The 8,621-nt window shown below is 51.1% G+C and overlaps 1 protein-coding gene across 6 annotated transcripts in view; it reads right to left on the reverse strand.

The window, feature by feature from the left end:
* St3gal4 (ST3 beta-galactoside alpha-2,3-sialyltransferase 4) overlaps positions 1 to 7,591 on the reverse strand; it is a 55,085-nt gene extending 47,494 nt beyond the window's left edge. For 2 of the 6 annotated variants that reach the window (XM_045146304.1, XM_045146305.1), the window contains exon 1: positions 7,456 to 7,591. The gene's annotated coding sequence lies outside the window, so the exon portion shown is untranslated. The remainder of the gene's footprint in view (positions 1 to 7,455) is intronic. The other 4 variants (XM_045146307.1, XM_045146308.1, XM_045146306.1 and 1 more) reach the window with 3 other exon arrangements.
* Positions 7,592 to 8,621: the final 1,030 nt, after the last annotated feature.

Below are 8,621 nucleotides of genomic sequence, written 5' to 3' on the forward strand. Positions count from 1 at the left end.
TTCAAGTCTACCCTGAGACTACAATTCCAGGTCAGCCTGGGCTAGAGTGAGACCCTACCTCAGAAGAAAAACAAAAAGATTGTAACAGAGGAGAGGATCCTCTGGTATTATCTCCCCGGCCTGGGGGGCAGCATCTCTAGCAGAAAGCTCACCTAGTCCCTCCCTCAACCTGGCCTCTATAATCTTGGAGCCAACAAGTGCCAAAGTACTCTTCACAGGTGCAGATCTTATCTCTCTGGTTCTGACAATGGCTTGGGGTTAAGGTAACAAGTAAGTTCCATTCTCACATGCCCAGGGCTTCCAGGATTCCTCAGCCTCTGCCATTAACAGCTCCAGGATGGCTGACTTCCCAAAGACCTCCCACTGATCCCTACCTCTTTCATTTCCGGCAGTTTCCACCGGAGCCAGTCTATAGCAGCTCTCATTGCACGAGATGGTGTGTTTGAGGACCCCTCTGTCCCCCGGGGCGGTCCAGAACATCAGGAAGCACCAAAGGGCTTGTTGGGGAAGCACAGACCCCAATAGCTTCCCCACCTCCCACTTTTCCACAGGTCCCAGTGGCTGCCTGAGGAGACCTCGTAGCCTTGTGTGCGGGCCAGGGAGCAGCATTTCCAAAGAATAGGAGTGGCAGGCAGGCGGGGCAGATGGAAGTAATTACCAGCGGGAAAGTGGGGAGGTGTAGGCTGGGAGGAATGGGCTGGCAGGGAAGGAGGGAGAGCCCAGGCCGGCCCCACAGAAAGGGATGACAGACTCAATTTCCTAGACTGCAGACTCAGGGCAGCATAGGGAGGCCTGGTTTGGTATTCCACCTTTGACCCTAGGATAGTATAGCTTTGAGCAAACCGAGATGAACTGGGTAAGATGAGCTCCAGATTGGAAGCACAGAAAGAACAGGGCTGGAAAGTACAGTCTTTGGAAACAGGCCTGGTCTCCGTCCCGGCACTGCTGCTCAGGTGCACCTTGACTGAGTACTTGAATTTTCCCAGCCTGTTTCTTCACTTACAAATAGTCTTGGGAAAAGTATGAGGCTCAATGGAGTGACCAAAATAAATAATCAACTTGCACTTTTTTGTTTGTTTGTTTGTTTGTTTTTCCAAGGTAGAAGCTCACTCTGGCCCAGGGTGACCTGGAATCCACTCTAGCTTCAGGGTGGCCTCGAACTCACATGGCAATTCTCCTACCTCACCCTCCCAAGTGCTGGGGTTAAAGGTGTGCGCCACCACAGACAGCAAATGTCTTTTTTACAAATCATGTTACTTATTTACTTATTATTTTTTCTTTTTTCTTTTCCCGAGATAGGGTTTCACTCTAGCCCAGACCTGGAATTCACTATGTAATCTCAGGGTGGCCTTGAACTCATGGCGATCCTCCCATCTCTGCCTGAGCTGGAATTAAAGGTGTGCACTACCATGCCCGGCTTTACTTATTTTTAAGGCAGCATCTCAGCCTAAGCAGACCCCAGGAACTCACTCTCTAGCCCAGGCTGGCTTCCAACTCCAGTAGATCCTTATACCTCAGTTTCCCAAGTGTTGAAATAAGTGTAGGCCATCATGCCAAGCATTTGTATTCCTTTTTTTAAAAACTTTTATTTATTTATTTGAAAGTGACAGAGAAAGAGGCAGAGAGAGAGAATAGGTGCACCAGGACCTTCAGCCACTGTAAACGAACTCCAGACGCATGCGCCCCCTTGTGCATCTGGCTAACGTGGTTCCTGGGAATTGAGCCTTGAACCCAGGTCCTTAAGCTTCACTGGCAAGCACTTAACTGCTAAGCCATCTTTCCAGCAGCCCCCCCCACCACCGCCTTTAAAAAAAAATTTATTCTTTTTGGTTTCTTGAGGTAGTATCTTGCTCTAGTACAGACTGACCTGAAATGCACTATGTAGTCTCAAGGTAGCCTCGAACTTATAGCGATTCTCCTACCTCTGCCTCCTGAGGGCTGGGATTAAAAGTGTGCGCCACCATGCCCATTTACTTTTTTAAGACAAAGTCTTATGTAGCCCAGGCTAGTGTCCACCTCCCAAGTTTTAAGATTATAGGAGTGTGCCACAAAAGCTCCCAGTTCAAGGGCCAGGCTTTGAATAAATGCTGGACAGGCATATGGTAACATTTTTGTCATTTGGTAAAATGCTCCTCCCCTCTTCTTTTTTATTAAATTTATTTTATTTATTTACTTATGTGCATGTGTGAGAGACAGAGAAAGGCAGATAAGAGAGAAAGAATAGGTACACTAGGACCTCTAGCCACTGCAAAGAACTCCCAATGCATGGGCCACCTTGTGTACCTGGATTTACATGGGTACTGGGATTAAAACTTAGGTTCTTAAAAAAAATAATCTTTGGTTCTTAGGTTTTGCAGGCAAGTACCTCAACCGCTGAGCCATCTCTCCAGGCCCTCCTTCTCTCTTCTTGAGTGTACCCTCCTCCTTTCTCTTTGAAGCAGGGTTTCATGTAGCCCAGGCCAGCCTCAAACTTACTGTGTAGTCAGGATGACTTTTACCTGATCTTCCTGCCTCTACCTCCTGAGGAGCAGGATACAAGTGTGCAATATAATGCCCATTTTATGAAGTGCTGAGGACTGGAGCCCCAGGCTCTGTGCATGTTAGCAAGAACTCTACCAAGTGAGCTCCAGCTCCAGCCATCCCTTTACTCGACCCCTCCATCTTTTTTTTATTATTATTATTTTTGTCTTCACCTTGGTCAAGTAGGATTTATTCCAGGGATATAGGGATGGTTCAACATATGGAAACCAATAAACATAATACATCACATAGACTCAAGGACAGAAATCACATAATCATCTCAATGCATGCAAATATGCTTTTTAAAAAAATCCAATTTTGGTAAGAAGAATGGGAAATCTTTCCATCTTTTCAATTCCATGACAGTTTAAGTAGGAATGACTGACTCATTTAAAATACTGATTTTTATTGTGACCCTCTAAGGAGAACGTATTGTGCAGTTTTCTTAAATGTGTATGACCCTATAAGGTGGAAAGCTATGAAAACCTGTGGACCTCTGCCAACCCATGGCCAGGCACTGGAGTAGATACTGACCTATGATGTCTCATTCTTGCAATGATAAAGACAGAATTCAGGCTGCTGGGTGTCCAATCCTAGAGGGCAATGTTCACAGCCCACTCTATCAGATGTTGGCAAACAGTGACTCATGGGTCAAATGTGGAATATATTCTGTCTTCATCTGGCCAGTGAGCTTAGAATCATTCTTTTTTTTTTTTTTTGAATCAGGATCTTACTCTAGCTCAGGCTGATCTGGAACTCACCCTGTAGTCCAGGATGGTCTTGAACTCATAGTGCTCCTTTGATGTCAGCCTCCCAAGTACTGGGATAAAAGGTGTGCACCATCATGCTGGGCTTAGAATAATTTTTACATTTTTGTTGTTTTGGAATAGATTCTTGCTATGTAGAACTCAATATATAGCTCAGGCTGGCCTTGTACTCTCAAACCATGTGACTCTTTGGTTTTTGTTTTTTCAAAGTCTTGCTCTAGCCTAAGCTGACCTGGAATTCACTATGTAGTCTCAGAGTGGTCTTGAACAGGGCAATCCTCCTGTTGTGAGATAGTCTCATATAGCCCAGGATACAACAGAGAATGGCCTTGAATTCCTGATCCTTCAGCCTCCACCTCTCTAGGGCTGGGATTATAGCCATGTATGCCACCATTAGTCTTGCCCCAAGTCCTTTATTCATTATAATTTTTATTATGCTGCAATGGACAGAGGACACAGGGCAGACTGTGGGCACTAGTGGCATTGCTGCAACTCACATCTGGAGGAGGGTTGTGACCAAAAGCAGAAATAGTACATGTGTTGGCCCAGACGCTTCAAGCTGCCTTCCCTCAAAGAGCCAGGTCCTGAGTCCCAGACACCGACACAGGCCCAAAGGAGCTTGCAGGCAACAGCAAAGGACTATCCTTGAACTCTGCTTACCTCTGGGCTTCCTCATACTCAACGCCCAGGTGGAAAACAGAGTCTAGCTACACTCCTGCCTCCCTGAAGTCTCCCCACTGAGCCTACAGCAGAAGCCTGGGCCTCGGAGTCTAGACAATCACATCAGCCTACTGCACTGCAGCTCTGGGGGCAGAGATGGATCTGTAGCCCACTATCATCTCCTGGCCTCAGGTGACAGAGTCACAGCCAGGGTTAAAGAAAATCAGCACCACTCCATGCCCACACCTCCTCATCCTGAAAGCAACAAACTAACATAACCCCTTGGTGGAGCTCAGACCCCCTGCTGTGCTCCCACTTAAGGCCACATGTGACCACTTCCTCCATCTGCATCACACATGCATCCTTCAGAAGTGGGGAAGGGTCAAGGAAGATTCATCCCCACCCAGGGGCCTAGAACACTCTCACCGAAGTGTGCTTCTCACAGAAGCAAGGTAAGGAAGAGATGGTAAGATAATGACCACAGCCACCAAAGAAGCCTGTCTTAGCCATTTCCTTGTAGAGACTAGAAGTTTCTGCCTAAGACCTGGGTCTTTAAGAAGAAGGATTCTGAAAGCCAGGGGAATGACAACCAGGAGTCAATCCACTTATTGCATCTGGTCATTGCAAGGAAGTGGATAACACATGGGCCCTGGGATAAGCAGTCAAGAGTAGAGCAGGTGCTGTGAGCTCGGGGTCCTAGTCTTCACCACTTAGCCTGTGCTCTGATGTGTGAAGTCTGTCTCAGGGACATACAGCTCTATCTGGATTGAAATCTACAGGCTTAGCCTTGGTTCCTTATCAGTATCCTCAGGCTCCCCCTCCTTCAAATGGCCTCCCTTCTGGGGTATGAAACTTGGCACCCAGCAACTTGCAACAGCTTGTTAGGGTATGAGGGAGAGTGGTCTCTCTCCAATGAATGGTGTAAACCTCAAGCCACTATGACAGGAGGAGTTCCCAACTCCAGTGGGCAAGCTTAAAGCAGCTACTCAGAGGAAGAACTAGAGGCCTGAGGAGGCCTGTAAAGCAAGGGCAGGTGTCAACCCAGTAGGGTAACTGCAGGATGGCCATGACTCAAAATGGTGTAAAGGGACTGGCCTCTGCTCCACCCGGCCCAGGGGAAAAAGGAGGTCTTTCCCAGGATTTCTGAAAATTCCAGAAAGGGGCAGATTCTTGGTTCTACCTGGAAAACAAAATTCTAGGAGTCTAAAATAGCTGGGAAGGTAGAGGGGCCAAGACACTCTGCTTCAGAGGAATGGGGGGAGGGGTGAGTCACTGTTTCAGGGAAAAGTGCAAAGAAGGGAAGGGAAGACAGCTCAGAAGGTGCCAGGGGCTTCCTTGGCCTAGGCCCTCCACTATCAAGGGAATGAGACCTTATTTTCTGACAACAATCCACTCCCAAGCTAAAGATGCCCTCTCAACCCAAAAGGCCAAACAGGTGACTTTTTTGGGGGGGGGGGTGTTGAGACAGGCTCTCAGGTAGCTCAGGCTGGCCTTGAACTTTTGACCCTTCTGCCTCTACCTCCTGGGTGCTCCAATTACAGGCATGCACCACCACCCCAGCTTATGAAGTGCTAGGTTAGTACTAGGTACCAACAGAACTACATCTACAGCCTGATACTTTCTCTCTCTCGCTTTCTCTTAAATATTATTTTATTTATGTATTTATTTGAGAGAGAGAGAAAGAAAGAGAATGGGCACATCAGGGCCTCTAGCCATTACAATGAATTCCAGATGCATGCACCACTATGTGGGTACTGGGGAATAGAACCTGGGTCCTTAGGCTTCTCAGACAAGTGACTTAACTACTAAGCCATCTCTCCAGCAATCCCCCCCCCCTTCTCACACACACACTCCTTCCCTCTCTCTTATGCAGCATTAAGATTGCAGGCAAGTGCATGGGGCTACACCTCTAACTTCTAATTTACTTTTATAATTCTACCTATATCCCTCTTTGTCACCTTGGAACCTACAGGGGCTGGCTCTACCTCCTGGCTCTCCCTAGACTTGTAGAGCCCAGGGCCCACTGAACAGCTTAAGATGTCCCACACCATGCAATGTGACAGGCTCTGAGAGGGGGACAGCAGAAGAGCAGGAAACAGGTCAGAGGAACCCGAGACACCGCCACTTACTCGGAAGGTATTTGCAGCCATCTCTTCCCAAAAACCAAAATAGTTCCAATTGTTTTTCTAGGGCTAAACAACTGAAACCTCCTAAGGATTCCTCTAATGATAAGGTAGCTTTGGGTAGTGTATATTAGTATTTCCAACAGTAAACACATAGGTCTTCCTCCGGGCAGGCACTTTTGAATACTTAATGGAGACCAAATCATTTAAAATCTTGAGGGGTCTGGGGAGATGGCTCAGTGGTTACATGTGTTTGCTTGCAAAGCCTACCCACCCAGGGTTCCATTCCCCAGCCCACCACAGGAAACAAAACAGGCATTTGATTGTAGCAGCAACAGACCCTGGGTACCCACCCACATGTGCAAAAAGATAAATGAACAAATAATTTAAAACAAGTCAAAAAAATAAAATTCTATGAATAGAGGGGCCAGCCAGAATGTGAGGTCTGTAGGAATGGTCCTGTACAAAGGCATGGGTTTGTGGCCCTTGTGACAAACCATCCTGTGGCTGTGAGGTCAGATGGGCCACAGCTGGGCACCTGAACTCTGCCTACACCCCAGCCTGCAAGCAGCAGTCTTCTAATCCAGGCCCGGGGATCCAGACTGGGGAAGAGAGGAAGCAGCAGATCAGGCCTAACAGCCCGGTGGAGTCTGTCCTTCTCACTGGGAATGGAGGGGATAGTGCTGGCAGACACGTTGGCAGTTCTGGGTTGGCCTAAGGTCCCTGCCAGCAGGGGCCCCAGAGAAGCACCTGGAGCAGGCAGTGATAGAGTATCTGCCCTCAGCTTTAGCCTAACCTTCCCAGCCCCTTTCTTCCCACTGCTCACCACCAGGGCAACTTCAAGGTACAGTGGCCTAGACACAAAGACCCCCTTCACACACAACACACCCCTGATGCTCAGGACGTGACAGCCTCCAGCTGGCAACACCACGTCTGGGTTCTGATAAGGCTAACTTGCAACTTCGGCACAGCTTGTCACCTCCAGCAAAGCCAGCCCACATGTCCTGGACTTGATGGGCACGAATGTGGAGAAACCACTGCCCAAAGGATGCTGGAGGTGGGGACACCACCTCAGCCCAGGCGCAAGGGCGAGCGAGGGGGGTGGGTAGGAGAAACTTTCCGAAGAAGTCGGTCCGGTTCGCTCACTCCAAGAGAGCGAGACCAATCAGGCTTCCCGCGAAAATCTGGTCCAGGGACAGGGACGCAGGGAAGCAGCTCTTCAGGGTGGTGGCCGCCCCACCCCAACCTCCGAGTAGCGCTGCGCCCACGTGCCGGCCCGACCACCTCCCCAAGCCTCCGGCGCAAGGCTGGCGCTCGGCAGCCCGGAACCCCGGCGCTGCCCGCCCTCCGCCGTGGGCCCCCGAGCCCGCCCGCGGCGTACTCACCCTCGCGGGTGGAGCGGGGCGGGGCGAGGCAGTTCCGCGCACAGCTCCGATCCGCTAGGCGCCCGGACTCGCGGCGGCGCAGAGCTGGCGCAAAGGCTCCGCTCGGCCCGGTCCCAGTCCCAGTCCCGGGAGCGGGGCCGGCCGGGGAGCCGACAAGTCCGCCTGCAGGGGAGGCGGGGGCCCAGGCCCGGGCGGGGGGCGGGGAAGGGGCCGGACACGCTTGCGCACACGGCCGGGGAGCCGACTCCCGGGAGCCGCGCGGCGGAGGGCGGGGTGGAGGAGGAGGAAGGGCGGGGGCGATGCGCGCGCGGGCGGGGCCCCCGCTCGGCAGCCGCGGGCCGAGGATGGTGTGAAAGCCCCGGCAGGCCGGGGGGCGTCTGCGTGCCGGAGGAGCCGCGGCGCGGAAGAGCGGGCCGGATGGGGTGAGGACAGGGCCTGGGCAGGCGCTCCCTGGTGAGTGGCGCCAGGATGGGTATGCCCAGCGCGACGTCTCCACACCCTCCCGGGAACAATGAGACCCAAGAAAGGGTTTTTTGCTGTCCTTCGTAGTGTACAGTGTCCTTGATTAACAGAAGAAACTGAGGCACAGAGGAAGCAGGGCTTTGTTTCGGGAGGCCCGTCCTTCCTACCTGTGCCACACGGCCTCAGTGTAGCCAGGTACCCTGAATCCGCACGTGGACCCTTCCTTTGCCCCAGGCTAGACGTGTCGCCCCAAACTGCGCCCTCTGCACGCCTCCTTTGCATACTCCGTCTTGGCCTCTGATAACTTCTCAGTTTCCGTTCTTACTGAAGGCGCCAGGCATCCTGTCTCCATGGGGAACCCCATCAAGCCCTTGACCCTGGTTCTTTGTGTCCTGGAACCTCCCAGACTGAACAAGTGCAGAAAGCACTCTGCCACAGACCAGCACAATGTTTGTTCCTAGCAGGAAAGCCCAAAGCTGAGTCGCTTCTCTAAGGACTCAGAAGGAAAGTGTCAGAAGGTCCCTGTCCCCAGGAAGCTTACCATCCAGCTGAAGAGAGAAGGCTTGCAGTGAACTCCCTTCGAGAATAAGGCAGCACAGGATGTGACTAAGGGCGAGATAAGAATAACTGACAGTAAGTGAAAGGGGTTCCAGTGAAGTGGCAGCTTACAACCATCTTAGCGGAAGCTGGGAGGTTCCCCTGTT

Source organism: Jaculus jaculus, chromosome 3 (assembly GCF_020740685.1).
Source record: "Jaculus jaculus isolate mJacJac1 chromosome 3, mJacJac1.mat.Y.cur, whole genome shotgun sequence".
NCBI classification, from domain to species: domain Eukaryota; kingdom Metazoa; phylum Chordata; class Mammalia; order Rodentia; family Dipodidae; genus Jaculus; species Jaculus jaculus.